Source organism: Silene latifolia, chromosome 1 (assembly GCF_048544455.1).
Source record: "Silene latifolia isolate original U9 population chromosome 1, ASM4854445v1, whole genome shotgun sequence".
Lineage (NCBI taxonomy): Eukaryota > Viridiplantae > Streptophyta > Magnoliopsida > Caryophyllales > Caryophyllaceae > Silene > Silene latifolia.
The window spans coordinates 19,139,638-19,156,325 of NC_133526.1; the positions used below are offsets into that span (position 1 = coordinate 19,139,638).

General features: G+C 43.5%; 1 non-coding gene across 1 annotated transcript; it reads right to left on the reverse strand.

Moving 5' to 3' along the window:
• Positions 1–3,118: 3,118 nt before the first annotated feature.
• LOC141619044 (small nucleolar RNA R71) lies at positions 3,119–3,225 on the reverse strand. Its single transcript, XR_012531575.1, has one exon. It is a non-coding gene; the product is annotated as a small nucleolar RNA R71 (small nucleolar RNA).
• Between the last annotated feature and the right edge of the window lie 13,463 nt (positions 3,226–16,688).

The following is a 16,688-nucleotide window of genomic DNA, read 5'->3' on the forward strand; positions in this document are numbered from 1 at the left end:
CCCAAGTCAGCTAATCTTTAGTACCAGATAATTCTGCTCCCCATTATGGTTCATCACAGGTGTCCACGAATACACTGTCAACCACGAGATTGAGCGGGAATAACTAATAACAGTAGATAACAATATGAATATGCATGATATGACTCAATGGATCCATTCAGCCGAGTTCATCACTCGCAACACTATTCATCCCGCCAATCCCTGGCCGGGGCAGCCTCAAACTGAAGGTGAGAAAACACACTACATTACTATAAAGGAATGTTTGCCTCAACACACAGTTGATAAATATCCACCAGACGGTCTGCAGCACCAGCCTGGGGCCTGCCTCGCGAATTCACGATTATAACCGTCTGCCAGAATAAATCTAATAACCACTATACATTACTATAAGTAATGTCTGCCAGAATAAATCTTGATAACTAATGCAAATGCCATTCTTATATGAATGCAACGAACAATACTAATAATTAGCCGCATATAATCCACAATACTCAACCACAACGATATAACAAGTATACTTCTAGCCACAATACTCATGTGAGATACAACAATAACACCCAGTTGAGTAGTTATCTTATCTGGCAAGCAAATACTCCAAATAGTGCAATCCAAGCTAATCAAACAATATTCCTTCACAAGATCGTCACCTAGAAATTCCGATAATTATAATCACTAACTTATCAATTCATATAATTAATTACATTAATTATAAATTAACTATTTTAATTATATTCCTCACGTAAATTATTAATTATTAAACCCGTCTTAAACATTGGTTAAAACCCGCCTTAAAAGTCAAAACCCGATTACTCATTAAAACCCGAGTTAATCCGTCTTAAAAATAAAACCAACCCATTACCCAAAACCCATGATAATCACGTGAAACACTGATAAGTGCATATTTTATATATTTTTATCCCCTATATTAGCTCCATTTTATATATCTTTTAACACTTATCATAGTGTTTTGAGCTAATGTTTGCTTTTCTAGTTGCAATTGTTTGTTTCCACGTGTTTTGTAGGAGTAGTGTAAGCTTTTAAGAGCCAAAATCCAACAAAAATGCAAACTAGAGTGCAAAGGCTACACAAGACCAAATATTGGACTAAGTATATGAAGTTGCATGGGTTTTGCATGAAGATTTAGTGGATTGAAGTAAAAATTACAAATAAAGCCAATGCAAAGTCAAGCCCAAAATGAAGGTCCATATTAAGGTGTGAGCATTGGATGCTAAGGAGCTTTGGATGCTAAGAATTTAGAGCATTACCGGGTGATTAAGGAACATTAAAGCACGAGCATATAGATTCCTCAAGTGATTAATCAAGGAATTAAGGCAAAGGAGCTGGAAACCCACGTCCCCGATCGGGGTTGCATGTCTCTAGCCTATTTACATTTCACTCCACTCCCCTATATAAAGGGGAGACACTTCATAGCTTACGCATCTAATTTTCTTACGTCTTTAATACACTTTACAATAGCCTTAAGCATAATTTCTCTCTTTAGTTTTCATAATTAGTTTCAATATTGTCAAGCTTGTAGTTGTTAAACATTTGGTTCCAAGTTAATTCAAGCATTTGGTTCTCTTTGAAATTCAAGCTCTAGTTCTTATTTCGGTAATTCTTACTCTTGTTTATTTAGTTTACATTTCTATTTACGTTTTCATAACTACATCGCTAGAATTTCATTTCTACCACTTAGTTTAATCTCACATTACATGTTATATCATTTAGTTTATATAATCTTACAATCATGTTTAGGATTTCTTACTACAAGTTTTATAGTTTACATTGCATTATGAGTAGCTAAATTTCCCTAGTATAAGGGCTAGGGGACCCATGCAAAATCAAGTATATAACATGTTAAAATAGGTTGATAATAATATTGTTCAAATTGCTTCTATCACATGTTTGCACTATAATGTTTAATCTTTGTTTAAGGCCTTATTCAATTGATTAAGTTTGTTCATTCGTTCTAAAGTCGAGAGGCACGGAATTGAATTAGACTAAGCATGTGTAGTAGGACGGCCTAGTCATGACGAGAGTTTCTCTAGGACCCGGTCTATGATTGACACTAATGTCGTAAGGTGGGTGTCTCTAAGCCTAAGCAATTAACAATGTTTTTAATACCGAGTTTAACATAATTATATACTTACCTTTGCATGTGTGACCCGACCCATTTAGACTCCTTTTTATTTTATAATTTACATCATAGTTTTTGTTAAGTTATCAAAACAAACAAACAAACTCAAAACGAAATCGATCTTGATAGAAATCTTCCCATAGCATTTCACAACGTAATTTTCGTCTCCTTGTGTTCGACCCCTATTGCTACATTCATTTGTTGTTTAGGGTAATTATCTTTGCATAGATACACGACAAGCCTATCAAATTTTGGCGCCGTTGCTGGGGAAACGGTTTTATTGCGTTTTTGAATTGTTGATTTTTATCTTGTTTTCTTTTGTCTTTAGGAACACTTGTTCCTTGAGACTGTTACTTATCATATTCCTAGAAATTGTTGTCTTATGCCCAGGTCCTCTCGTAGTGGAGACTTGCTTTCACCGGATTTCGATCCCGAGAAAACCTTTAGGAGAAGACAACGTTTTTGGAAGGAAGTGAAAGAATTGAAGTCACTTCTCCCGTACAAGTTGAAAGTGCTAGAAAGTCTTACTTAGACGATCTAGAGGTTCTTGAAGAGGAGGAGGTTTCTAGCTCATCATCTCCACCACCACCACCATCTACTACCAAAAAGATGGTGAAACTTTCCGATCGCTCAAAGCCCTTCGCGGCCATGCTCCCGGTCGGTATCACAACTACTCAAATTACCGCGCCAGAATTCGAGATCAAACTGACTTTCATTAGCCTTGTGGAGAGGAAGAAATTTGGGAGAAGTCCTTTGGAGGATCCCAACTTGCATGTGCAAAATTTATGTGATTATTGCTCCATGATCCGTCAAACGGGCGTCACTCAAGCCCAAATAAGGGAAATACTTTTTCCTTTATCTTTGAAGGACAAGGTCAAGTTTTGGATCAATAGCCTTGACCGCACCGCCATGGGAATCACCAACTGGGAGACATTGGCTCTTGCTTTCTATCAAAAGTTTTTTCCAACGGAGAAAACTCAAACTTTGAGGAGCCAAATCACCGGATTTCGTCAACAAGGTCTTGAGAGCGTATATGAGGCTTGGGAGAGGTACAAGGAGTTGCAAAGACAATGCCCACATCATGGGCTAGATGATTGGTTTCTAGCTATAACATTCTACAATGGATGTTGTGCTGAGTCCCGAAGGATTCTTGATTCCGCCAACAATGGGCGGTTTGATCAAATTGACACCTACCTTGCTCATGCCACGATCGAATCTATGGCGGTCCATGGTGCACAATATGTCAATTCCCGAATTGTGCCACCCAAAGGTAAAGAAGAATCCTCCAAAAACTTCGTCTTGCTAGCTCAAATTGCCTTACTCCAACAACAATTGGCGGAAAGAGATGCTAGAGACTCCCTTCAATAACTCAATGTTGTGTCTTCAACAAGTCAAATCATTGCTTGTGACAGTTGCAGAGGTGCGGGTCATTACACCGCTCATTGCCGAGCTCCTATTGAAGAGGTAAATGCGTTTCAAGCTTTTAGAGAAAGTTCATATCCACCAGGTACCTTTTCCAATACTTATAACCCGAATTCAAAATTCCATCCGAACTTGTCTTATACTAGCAACAATGTGCTAAACCCTCAACCCCCACCACAACAAAATGCTTATGTCCCTCAACAACAAAAGTATAATCCTCCACCGGGTTATCAAAACAAACAAAGGCCACCTCAACAAAACTACCAACAAGGGCCACCACCTCAAAATGCCCAACAAAACAACCAAGGAGGAGGTAAACTTGAGCGCTTGATAATCCAAATGCAAAGAGAATTATTGTCTCAAATCCAAAATAATGACCAAGCTCATAGTGCCGCAATCAAGATGTTGGAGCAACAAGTGGCTCAACTAGCCACTTCTAACTCTCAAAGGAAAACCGGCCAACTACCATCCCAAGGTACGCAACCATACGAGATCATTAATTCTATCTCTTTGAGAAGTGGTACAAGTTATGATGGGCCATCCATGACCTTGGATGACGAGGTGGTTGTTAAAAAGGCCAAGCTTTGGGGAAATGACAAAAACAAGGCTAGTGAATAACCTCTTGTTAAGGATTGTGTGTCATTTCCTCATCGATTATTGATGCTTAAAAGATAGAGCAAGCTTGATGCCAAGAATTTTGAGTCCCCATTGCCCAAAGAAAGTGACGTTGAAATTTTTGAGGAAGTCTCTCCTAATGCTAAGGAGGGTGATGCCGTTTCAAAGAAGGTGGATGTTCTCATTGAGAATGAGAAAGTGAAAGTGAGAGATGTGGAGGATGCTCCTCCAAAGGAAGTTGTTCAAGTACCGTTTCCCCATCGTCTAGCAAAGCACGACGAAGGTAAGTTCGGTAAGTTTTTGGAATTTTGTAAGAATTTGCAAGTCACCGTCCCATTTATTGAATTACTTACCCAAGTCCCCTCCTACGCAAAGTTTATGAAGGAAATTCTCTCAAGGAAGCGATCCTTCAATGAGGTTGAGACCATTGCTTTCACCGAAGAGTGTAGTGCACTCTTACAAGACAAGTCTCCCCCGAAACTTAAGGACCCCGATGGCTATTCTATTCTTTGCACTATAGGCACATATACCATTGATAAGGCCCTTTGCGACCTAGGTGCTAGTGTAAGTGTCATGCCCTATTCTCTTTGTGAAAAACTAAACATTGGTGCTCTAAAATGCACAAGTACAACATTGCAAATGGCAGACCGTTCTTTAAAGCGACTTTTAGGTTTCTTAGAAGATTTACCCGTCAAAGTTGGTAAGTTTTTCATACCCGTTGACTTCCTCATACTTGATATGGTCGAGGACTCACAAACCCCAATTATATTTGGTAGGACATTTTTACGCACCGCGGGTGCGCTAATTGATGTGAAAAATGGGAGGTTGACGTTGGAAGTGGTGATGACCGGGTTTACTTTAGCAAAAACAACACCATTAGAAGCCCAATGTTACAAGAGTCTTGTTATTTACTTAGCACTGTGGACTCTTCTAATGCCTCTACTACACTTGGATCTTTACTAATGGATCCGTTAAAGGAAGATATTGGTGTTGTTTGTTTTGTAGGTGACGATTCTAAGGGCACTATTGGCCTATTGCTAAGAGTGCCAAAAAGAAAGGGAAATTTTATTTGAAAAATTTCAAACGGTTGCGGAATGCAAAAGGAGCTATGAAATGGAGCTTGGTTGGTAGCAAGCTCAACGATAAAACTTGATCAAATAGCTTCTTACGTCGTGCGGGACGTTAAACCAGCGCTTCTTGGGAGGCAACCCAAACTTTTTATTTGCTTTTATTTTTTTTTTATTTTTTTTCCGCAATTTAATGTTTTTCGTAGATTAGTAATAAAATGCTTGACTTGATGATATTTCTTTTTTGTGATATATAGGTGAAAATAAAGAAAGGAGATCAAACGGAGAATATGGCACGCTTCCCCATCAAGAACCCCGTTCGGGGACGTAGTTTTTGAAAAACGTGACGGAATTAAAAGAAATACATAAGCAAGTCAAAAATACCGAGAATGGGTCAATCGGGGACGTGGATTCGTATTTTCTTGGCCTTTTTCTTCTACGGGTAAAGGTGATATCGCTCTATCACTTCCAATCGAACCCGACGGCATCTCTCCTTCTTCCCTCTATCATATTTTCTCATTTTCTCCACCTTAATCACAACAAAACATCATTCCCCCGAATTCATGCTAGCTTGGGGGGAGGCTAACAAGTTGAGTAAGTTTTTAATTGCTTTGCATTTTAGTTTAGGTCTTGCAACCCATTAAACATAACCTCTAGTCCTTATTGTTTTGTGCTTTGAGCCATTTTTATGGTTTAATTGGGTAATTTGAGTTGTTGGCACATTAAGGACAATATGATGTTTAGCTTGAGGGAATATTGCAATTGCATATAGTGTAGTTTACATGTAGTGTAGAAAGTTTGAAACTTTTTTAGAGAAATTTTTGCTTTGTGCTTGCTTGTAGCCTACTTTCCTCTTTGCTTATCCTAATAATGACTTTTTGCTAATGATTTATTCTTTCATGATAGGATATTAGCTACATGGGGATGTCTTGAAGTAGTAGGTGGGAGATGGAGAATGAACCGAATAGGTTTGATATTGAATTATGGCAAGCTACAAAATGGTAAGGTAAAGCTTCTTTTGACCGATGCATCCATATCCGGTCTCTCTTAGGTGAGTGTAGGTATCTCCTTATAATGTGTGTTTCATCAAAACGCAAAAGTATGATTCTTTTGTCATCTCTTGGTAAGCATGCATCCATATCCGGTCTCTCTCTTGTTATTCATTTGTTATAGCATTTTGGAGCCATTCACATGATATATTTGCCTTCTTGACCTCATCATAAATATTTTCTCTAGCTACATTATAACTTGCCTACCCTTGTTGAGCTAGTAGCTTTGTTTTATTTTGTTTGGGTGCTCAATTAGGATTTGTTTCAAAGGTTGGAAAATCATGTGAGCTTGGTCTTAATGCTCAAGGAAAAAAAATGAAAGAGAAAGATGAAAGAAAAAAAAAAGATGATGAAGAATGAAAAAAAAAGCAAAGATGAGAAGAAAAATGAATGAATGAGAAAAAGCATGAAAAAAAAAGAAGTATGAATTGAAAAGAAAGAAAAAAAAAAGAGAAAAAGAAAAAGATGTGAGAAACTCTCATGCATTATTTACATATTTTGGAGAGTTTTCTTATGATTAAAATTGCAAAATTGGGTTAGAATTGGGATTGAGCATCCTTACTGTTCCGGGTGTAATTCCGGAGCAGGATTATGACCACTTGAGCTTGTTGAATGACTCGTTGCTTGTCTCTTCCTTTCGCTCTCTCCTGTAAAGATGAACAAACTGAGGGCTCGGCTTGGTACCGAGCGTACTCACTCCGACGCTCAAGTCAGTAAACTTAAAGAGATAAGTTGTGTGTTAACTTGGCGAAGTATATTGTAGAGAGATAAGGGAGTTTATATCAGATTAAGATGATTTTCGGATCCTTTTCTCAATGAGAGAAGTGGAGTATTTACAGACTTTCACCTTTTGTCACGTAGTGGCCAAGTGGCTAGCAGGTGGAAAGACTATCTTACCCTCGGCCGAGGGACCCATGATAGGCCGGCAGGCCTGGTTGATTCCGTGCCGAGGGGACTGGATGTGAGTACACGGATATGCCTCTCGGCCGGCTAGTTGCCGAGACCGAAACCCAAGTGACAGGCCGACAGGCTTTGTCGGTTGGGCTGTTAATATGTTGACTTGCTGTCTTTTAGCTTTGACCTTGCTCAATATGTTGACTCGGTCAGCGGGTGCAGAATATGCCCCATCAATTTTCCCCCAGCGTAGTCTATGCCGTGGTATGGACCTTCGATGAGTGTTGAGCGTATTCTGCGCATGCCGATCTTCTTCCTCGGCTTGGTTCTGTTCAGGCCGTACCATATCCCCCCTCCACATGGTTGTGTAATGGACATCGAATGTGGAAAAGAAAATGGCGCTGGCCGAGACCAAGGTTGAGAGAGCCGTGTGCTTTTGATTGCCCCCGGCCGGTGCTGCCAAGCTTTGTTGATCAGCTGGCCGTTAGCAAATGGATACCAAGGAGCATGTCAAAGAAGATTCATCACTGTATGTCGATTGACCTTCCGTGGCTGCATGCTTGACACGTGGCTTGGTGCTGATTGGTGGACGCTTCATGGGCTTTGCTCTGATTGGTCCACTGAATGGGCTTTGCTCTATAAATAGAGCAGTGTGCCCCTCATTTTGACCTGCAAACTTGTTTTTCTCAAAAAAAAAAAATTTCCTCTCTCTAGTTTTTTCGAAGAAATTTCTCTCTAGTTTTCGAAGCGTTACTCGGCGTAACACTTTCTTTCAAGATAAACAAACAAATTTTTCCCCAACTTTTTACTTGTTAATTAATTGTTGTCACCATGTCTGCTGCTGATGCTCTTCCTAGTACCTCTACTCCGGGGGGCGAACCGCCGCATCCTGATGAACAGGAGCCACTGGTTGTCACCCCGATAGGGTTCGGGGGGCGCTTGTCGCCTTCTCCTGAAATTGATGAGAAATTTTTGGAGGATTTTGATGATGATGATGAGGAAAAGACCCATTCTGATGTAGAGAGGCCGCATTTCTTGTGGCACGGTGAAGCCTGCTCGATTAAACCCGATCGTGTTTGGACGAACAAGTTCGCTAGTTGTTCCGGGCCTGAACTTTTTGAAGACCATTACTCCTTCGGCAGGGGGTATAGAATCATTGTCCCTGAGGGTGATCAGGCAGTCTGTTGCCCTCCCAAAGGTTGTATCAGCGTGTACATCAGACATCTGGAGTATGGGCTCCGATTTCCTCTTAATGAACACGTCGCCGTCATAATCAAAGTTATGAATGTCGTCGTGGCACAACTGCATCCGTTGGCCATTAGGACGATTATTGGCTTCGTATGGCTTTGTCTTTTTAAAGGGGAGGCCCCAACGGTGAACCTTTTCCGTCGGCTTCACCATCTTCGGCAGACTACCCTAGGCGGCTCGGGGTGGTACAGCGTGCAGACCGAGCCGGGTTATGTCACCGTTTCCAAGCTGACATCTTGCAAAGACTGGAAGAGGCGGTGGGTATATGTCGAGGTTCCGGAGGACTACCCACTGCCCCGGTCCTTCCAGCGCCGCGTCAATTTGCGGTGTGAGAGTCAGGGGGAGCATGAAAGATATGTCTCCCGCAATAAGATTAAGATGGACGCCAAGAAGGTCTATCTTAAGGATGACGAAGTGCGGGCAATGAGCCTGTTCGAGGCTGAGAGGGATGGCACGCCGAAGGGATGGATGCCTCCGACGCAGATCGTCCTTCAAGACGAGCCGCTTTGTCACGTCGGCCTCATACCGGCCCTCGGCCAGGGTGAGTGGGGTCGGTGTGAGGCCCACCTTTGATTTTACGCTTCTGTATCTGAGCCTTGGTTTATTTCTTTTGCTTAACTGTTGATTTTGTTTCTTGCAGATCGATTTGGCCGCGATCTCTCCGTCTCTATTCTAAACAAGTTGGGACTTGACCAGGACGGGAGAGTTGTTGAGCTTCACCCTAAGGCAGCGCCACATGATCGCAGACCGGCCCCTCACGAACTCATGGAGCAGGCGATGAAGGCAATAGATGTGGCGGCGACTCAAGCGGAGATTGGCGGTAACGTGCCACGCCGGAGACCAAAAACAACGTCTACGGCGGCTACGACGTCAACCCCCACTCGATCTCCAATCCCCGCAGTCCAAAAGGATGAGGTGGTCGTCAATGTTGATGAGGACGTCACCGTTCTGGAGGGTCCTCCTCCCTCTGGTAAGAGGAAAGAAACATCGCCTGCTGTGCTGTTACCGAGGCAGGGAAAGAAAAAAGGGGTCGTACCCGCCCTCTGTCCAAGAAGGCTAAGACTGCACGGATCTAACCCATGGCTCGGATTTAGCAGGTTCTTTAGGCATTCCTGATGACAGGCTTTCTGATATGTCAATGAATGTTGACATGGATGCTTTGTCTGGGTTTTTTATAGATCAGCCGTCGCCGGCTGTCGTTCTCACTGAACGGCAATTAGAGAAGCAGCCTGTGCAGACGGGCGATAAAAATGTCACCGCCGACTCCTCATCCGAGAAGGTTTCCCCCGTTCAGCTCAGGGCGGACGGCATAAGGTTGGCCAAGAGGCTGGTGAAGTGGGTTGAACTAGCCGGCACTCAACTTATCGAGCAAGAAAAGCTCATGGCTCAAACTGCCCCTACGCTCGAACGGCTTAGGCTTGAGCTTGCCGCTGCTAAGAAGGAGGCCGAGAGGACGAAGAGGGACTTCCTGGCCACCATGAAAGACTTCCTCGCTGAGCGAAAGCTTAAGGAGGAGGCCGAGAAGGTGGTCCCGGCCGAGAGAGCCAAGGTTGAGGCTGCGTTGGCCGATCTTTGCTAAGTCATGGGGGAGGAGAGAAACAAATTTGAGGGCGGCTATCGTGCCATGGTTGAGCGAGAGGAAAGATGGAAGTCCCTGCATTCGGCCGAGGCGAAGGAGCACAAGGGCACAAAGGCTATCCTTGCTCGAGGGAGAAGGATATTGAGATGCTGAAAACCGTCATCATCCCTGACATGTGTGCCCGGTACCGGGACCAAGCTGAAGATGCTACCAGGGATGCGATTAAAGAGCTCCTTTCTGAAGGCACCTTCCCGTGGCAAGATTTTGACAGGCTTCTGGATGAGAAGGCTACTGCTACGGAGGCCAAGGCCGTGGCCGAGGCGAAGGCGGCGAAGGCCGCTCAGGAGGCTGTGGAGAAGGCAGCCCGAGATGCTAAGGTGAAGGAGGCCAGAGAGGAGGCGGAGAGGGCAAAGCCAAGTGAAGCTGCCAAGCCGTCCTCTGGGCCGCCCACCGTTGGTGATACTGCTACTGCTGCCGGTGGCGAGCAGCAACAAGCATAGGGAGACGGGCGGTCGTCACTAGATTCACCCAGCCATTCGGACAGCTTCAGCTGTTCGGGGGCCAACTATTGAGCCTTTCCTCCCTGCCATCCTTTTGGCGCTTCATGTCTTAATGTTGTAATCTTTTGTTGTTCCTTCTTTTTTGTTAAACTTTGGTAGGTTGTGTTTAGGCTATCCCTATGGGGACGGCCGTCGACTTCGTTTTGCCTCACTTGTAAACATTTTAATAAAGTTTGTTTATTTGCCTTCGGCTTGGCCGAGGCTTTGATCTTATCCTCCATTCAGTTGTCTTCTTACGTTTTTAAACATATTGAGCGCTTTTTCGTTTTTACCTTTGGCTTGGCCGAGGCAATTAGATTGCGTATCTCAACTGTACTTAAACGTTTTTAGCATATTGGTCGTGCCCCCTGCTGCACCTGAACAGGCCGAGGCAGCAAGGTTTACGTTCCCCAATTTGCTTAGCAACATGTTGGCATGTTGGTCGCTTCCTCCTCGACTCCCGGCTTTGGCCAAGGCGGTCAGATTTGCGCTTCCCAACTGCTGTTGTAAACATGTTAGCATATCGGTCGTTTCCCCGTCACTCCCGGCTTTGGTCGAGGCAATCGAAGTTACGGCTCGACTGCATTCGTATCTATAGACATATTGATCGCTTCCTCTGCCACTCCCGGATTGGCCGGGGCAGTCATATTTGCGTTCTCAACTGTACTTATACGTTCTTAAGCATGTTGGTCGCTTTCGCGAGTATCAACTGCATTTGTAGTGACTGCCCGGCTTTGGCCGTGGCGTCTACTTTGGTACGACTACGGAGGGGATAAGCATTTCGATGAAAAACTTGGATCGCTCTTCATAAGATATATAATCACGCGTTGGGGTGCCCACAACGGTCTCGGACACCTCCGCCGCTATACGAAATACTTCCTAAGATTGTCCGTGTTCCAGTGGCTCATTAGAGGCACACCCTCCATGTCTGTCAGCCGGTATGTCCCCGGCCTCATTTCTTCAACCACCCTGTAGGGTCCTTCCCAGTTGGCCGTCATTTTACCATGGATGTTTCCTTTGTTTGTTGCGTCCAACTTTATCAGGACTAGATCTCCTACTCTTAAGTCCCTTTTGTGGACCCTACGGTTGTATGCTCTTCTCATTCGGTTTTGATATACTGCCAAGTTGAGCCGTGTCGTATCTCGACTCTCTTCGACCAGGTCTAGGGAGGTTCTCAGGCCTTCCTCATTTTCGACTGGGTCAAAGGTTTGCGTTCTGAATGTTGGCATCGCTGCTTCAATTGGCAGGATGGCCTCAGACCCATAGACTAGGTGGAATGGACTGTACCCTGTTGCTTCTTTTTCCGTGGTTCGAAGTGACCACAGGACGCCGGGTAGTTCATCAGCCCATCTTCCCTTTAGATCTTCAACCTTCTTTTTCAAGCCGTTCAGTATTGTTTTATTAGCTGCCTCCGCCTGCCCGTTGCTCTGAGGGTGGCAGACGGAGGAGTATGCAAATTTGATACCGAGCTCTTCCAACCAATTCATTACCATGTCGCTCCAAAACTCTTGGCCGTGGTCGAATACAATGACTTGGGGTAACCCAAAACGAGTTATGACGTTCTCCCAAATCACCTTTCTTACGGCCGCCGTGGTCTTGGCAGGTACCGCGACAGCCTCGACCCATTTGGTGAAGTAGTCAACGGCGACAATCAGGTACTTCCTTCCTCCGGAGGCCGTCGGAAATGGTCCTAATAAATCCATCCCCCACTGTGAAAATGGTAGGGGACTAAGTACTGGTTGCAGGTCTCTGGAAGGTGCATGTATTACCGGAGCATGCATCTGACAATTCTTGCACTTCTGGGATTTTGCCCTGGAATCTTTCAGCATGGTAGGCCAGAAGTAGCCGGCTCGGAGAGCTTTGTGGGCTAGCGTTCTCGCCCCCATGTGATGTCCGCAGATGCCTTCATGAATCTCTGTCAGTATGAGCTCCGCGTCGGCTGGGCCGACACATTTCAAGAGTGGCCTTATTACGGACCTTCTGTACAATTCTCCTTCGAACACCAAGTACCTTGCAGCGATCCTTCTTATCTTCTGAGACAGATTGCGGTCCTCCGGCAACTCTTTTGTCAGCTTGTATTTCATTATCGGAGTCATCCACGTCGTCTCGGCTTCGATGTCGCCCACCATGCCGACGGTCTCAGTGATGCTTTTGGCATTTCTGATATCCACCAGCACGGTTCGACTGACATTCTTGATGCTTGAACTGGCAAGTTTTGAGAGAGCGTCGGCTCGGTTGTTCTCAGACCTGGGGATGCACTGTATTTGGAAAGATTTCAATTTTGAGGTGTCGGCTTTTACCCTCTCCAGGTACCTTACCATCCCATCGTCTCGAGCCTCATACTCCTCTCGGATTTGATTAGTCACTAAGAGCGAGTCTGTCTTCAACACAATGTGTTCCGCCCCGGCAGCTCTAGCTAACTCGACTCCAGTTATCACCGCCTCATATTCGGATTCGTTGTTTGAGGCCGAGAAGGAAAACTTCAAGGCGTACTCAAACTCGTTTCCGTTAGGGCTGATGATAAGGATGCCGGCTCCTGAGCTGTTCGCCGTGGAGGACCCATCGGTATACACTTCCCACACGTCGGGTTGTGATTCTTCTTGATATGTGCACTCAGCCAGGAAGTCTGCAAGCGCTTGCCCCTTTATCGAAGGCCTCGGCTTGTACTGAATGCCAAAGCCGGAGAGCTCCACCGCCCATTTGATAAGTCTGCCGGATTTTTCGAATTTTTCCAATGCTTTCTCCAATGGCTGTTCGGTTAAGACCGTCACGGGATGTGCGTCGAAGTAGGGTTTTAGTTTCCTTGCGGCAACGACGACGGCAAAGTCTGCTTTTTCGATCAGTGGGTAATTTCTTTCGGCGGCCAGCAGTGTATGGCTGATAAAGTAGATTGGGTATTGCTGCTTATTTTCTTCCCTGACGATTACGGCACTGACCGTGGCCGAGGTAACTGCTAAGTATAGATGTAGCGTCTCCCCCAGCGTCGGCCTGGATAGGGTCGGTAGTGTCAGAAGGTGGGCTTTCAGTTGTTTGAAAGCCGTTGTGAACCCCCGCTATAACGCGGAAAATATAACTTATAAATTCAAGCGGAAAATAGGAAATTTTTGAAACTTTTAATGTTTAAAGCGCGAGTTCATTAAAATGTAAAACCCAAATAAAGAATGCGGAAATAAAGTTAAGTTTATACAAACGTGATAGTCAAAGATGAGGGAAAATATATCCCTCGAATGACAATACAATAAAAGGTGAGTCTAAACCATCCTAATAAAACGACTACTAGTCCAAGGTGCTCGCTAGCTCACACGTCTAAACCCCACAAATGCATCTTCACAAACCTGTCATTCATGTAAACATGAAAGCCGCAATCAATGGGGAGTAACTCAAGGTTCTCCCAGCCACAAAATGTCAAGACGAACATAACAAAGCACATAAACAGATAATCAAATTAAGATAAGATATGAATAAATGGAATTATAGCTAAACATATGATCTTACATATTTAAGAATACAAGTATAAGAAAAGGAATGAGATAGGCTAGTAGGCAAGACATAAGCAATGCTAAATAATAGAGAAGGAATGTACATGGAGTAATATGAAGACCACTTAACCATGAGTACGTAATTCAAGGAGATATGACCAATGTGACCATCCAAAATGCAGACATTTACTACTCTCAGACCATAATTTCCCCGGGTAGGACTACGATAATGATACGGTCCTAGTCTAAATCTGCAGATTCTCGGGTGTACATCCCGATTCGACGTGCGCCAGCACAGCACGCACCCAAGACTCGACTACTAATGGAGACCGAGTACCCCAATCGCCAGAACAACGACGAAAGTGGCGGAAAGTCTAAGATAAGACTCACTTGCCAAAGACAAAGACAAGTGGCCAAAACCACACTTGCCGAACAAAGACAGTGGGCCAAACCCGTACTTGCCAGAACAGCACAAGTAGGGCGTAAATGTAAATCAAGCATATATGATAGTATTATGGCATTTCTCCAAGAGTACGACTCTTTTCAATTAATCATGTGGAATTAACTACTCGTATTTGAAATACGCTAAATAAATGAGAATAAATGAATTAAAGCTCATATTATAGATAAATGAAGACATTTCATATAATTATGACATGAATAAATAATAAGTTTCACATTTATGATTCTTGTGAGAATTATATAAATAAATGGCAAATAATGAATTTAAGATACATAAACATTTGACGGAATTCAAATCAATTAAACCCGAACATAAATATTTCACGGATAAAAATTAAATCAACCTAGGCTACGGCCTAGCCATGACTAGCCCAACCCGGCCACGGCCTGGCCGCACACCCGACATGGCTCAGCTACGGCCAGCAAGGCCTGGCCCCTGTACAGACCAGTGCACGACAGCAACAGTGCTGGCCAAACAGAAGCAATACGATACACACAGCAGAACAAACCCAGCAATTTCCCCCTGTCCAGCCGCCTTAACACGATTTTCTAGGTCAAACAAAGACGGATTTCACCCGTACAAAAGACGCAGTCCAAACATGTAAATATACTTGAGACATAAGCAAGAAAGTTGGTTCAACTTAGCATAAAGAAACCCGTCAAAACAGCCCGCGAAAACTGCCCGACAAAACCCATTTTCACTGTTAAAGAAGCTCATTTGTGACCGTCTTAAGACGAAATTTTAAGCATGAACTGGACGGAATTTCATACATACAATCGACCCAATTCACTCCTGTATATGTACACAAGACATGAGCTATCCAATTGGCTCGAACCAACAACAAAATCAACCTCAAAGTCGAGTCTAAAACGGTCCCAGTGCAGCCCCCTTTTCACGGTTTCCACAACCATTTTTGAGACCGTCAAAACAGGCCGAAATACAAGTCAGTAATAGCCATCAAAACAGTCCCCAAAGCAGGCCAAAACCGAATACCAAAACAGTCCGTGACCGACTCAAAAACTGACCACACAACACGCCAAACCAGACCACAAAGCAGGCCAGAACAGGCCAAAACAAGCTGATTTTTGTAACGTCTCTTTCATTCTTCAACTTGTAACAAATTTGGTTGAGTTCATCTCAACAATTCATTTTGGATGTTGGTTTGAGAAAAATGAAATGGAGTGATATAGATAAATGTGTTTTCAAATGCAAAGAAAAGGAGTCAAAGATGTATAAAATAAAATGAATCAATAAAAGATGGTTGAGGAAACATAAAAGTAAAAGATAAGAAGTCGTTATGTTGCAGCAGCTTTTCTTTAAGAATATTTTCCTTTGTTATCAATTAATCTTTTAATTGCCTTATTTTGATGAGATTTTTAAATAAATGGGGTGATATCAGGAACCTATGTTTTCCAAGTCCCCCAAGCACTCCCAGACAGATTGGGTATTAGTAAAGAATAGAGAAATACAAAGTAAACACTTTGCTTTACGACCCATTAAAAGGTGAAGACTTCAACCCACCTTGAACTCACCACAATCTAGCTCCCAAATACAGTACAAATGTAGGCCCGAAATAGACCACGAACAACCATGAACGACCTGCACAGAGTGACTCAAGAACAATCCACTTTCCGACTAAAAACGGCCCCGAAATACACAGCAAAACTGTCCCAACTAAAACAGTCCTAAATCAGCCTGCTCAACACCTTTTTACAGTCCCGAAAATGTCCTAAAGTACCTGCCAATCGGACTCAAGGACAGTCCCAATTTACTGCACAATACCGTCCTAAGACTACTCAATTTCAGCACTCGAAAAACACAAACATCTCCAAACTAGTCTAAATGAAGAGCGCATAAAAAAACCTAGTTTAAACATTATTTTGAGACGGAAATTATCAGACAAATGAGAAAAATATAAAGGAACAAACTTTATCAACAAGAGCACATAAATCGACATATAAGATGGAATTTCGACATTTTGTCGAGTAACCTATCACCGTTACCTTAAACGCTCCTCATTCTTCGAATAAATGGTCCACAAGGCACGGGCCTCACTCCGGGTCTTCGAATCCTTCATAAAAGGGCAAGAAAACGGAATGAAGAAGCTAAAAGACAACACTTTTATAAGACGGCGAAAGACAAAACCACTACAAAAAGGAGACTTTCTTACCTTGAAAGAAGGAGGAAGGAAAGGGG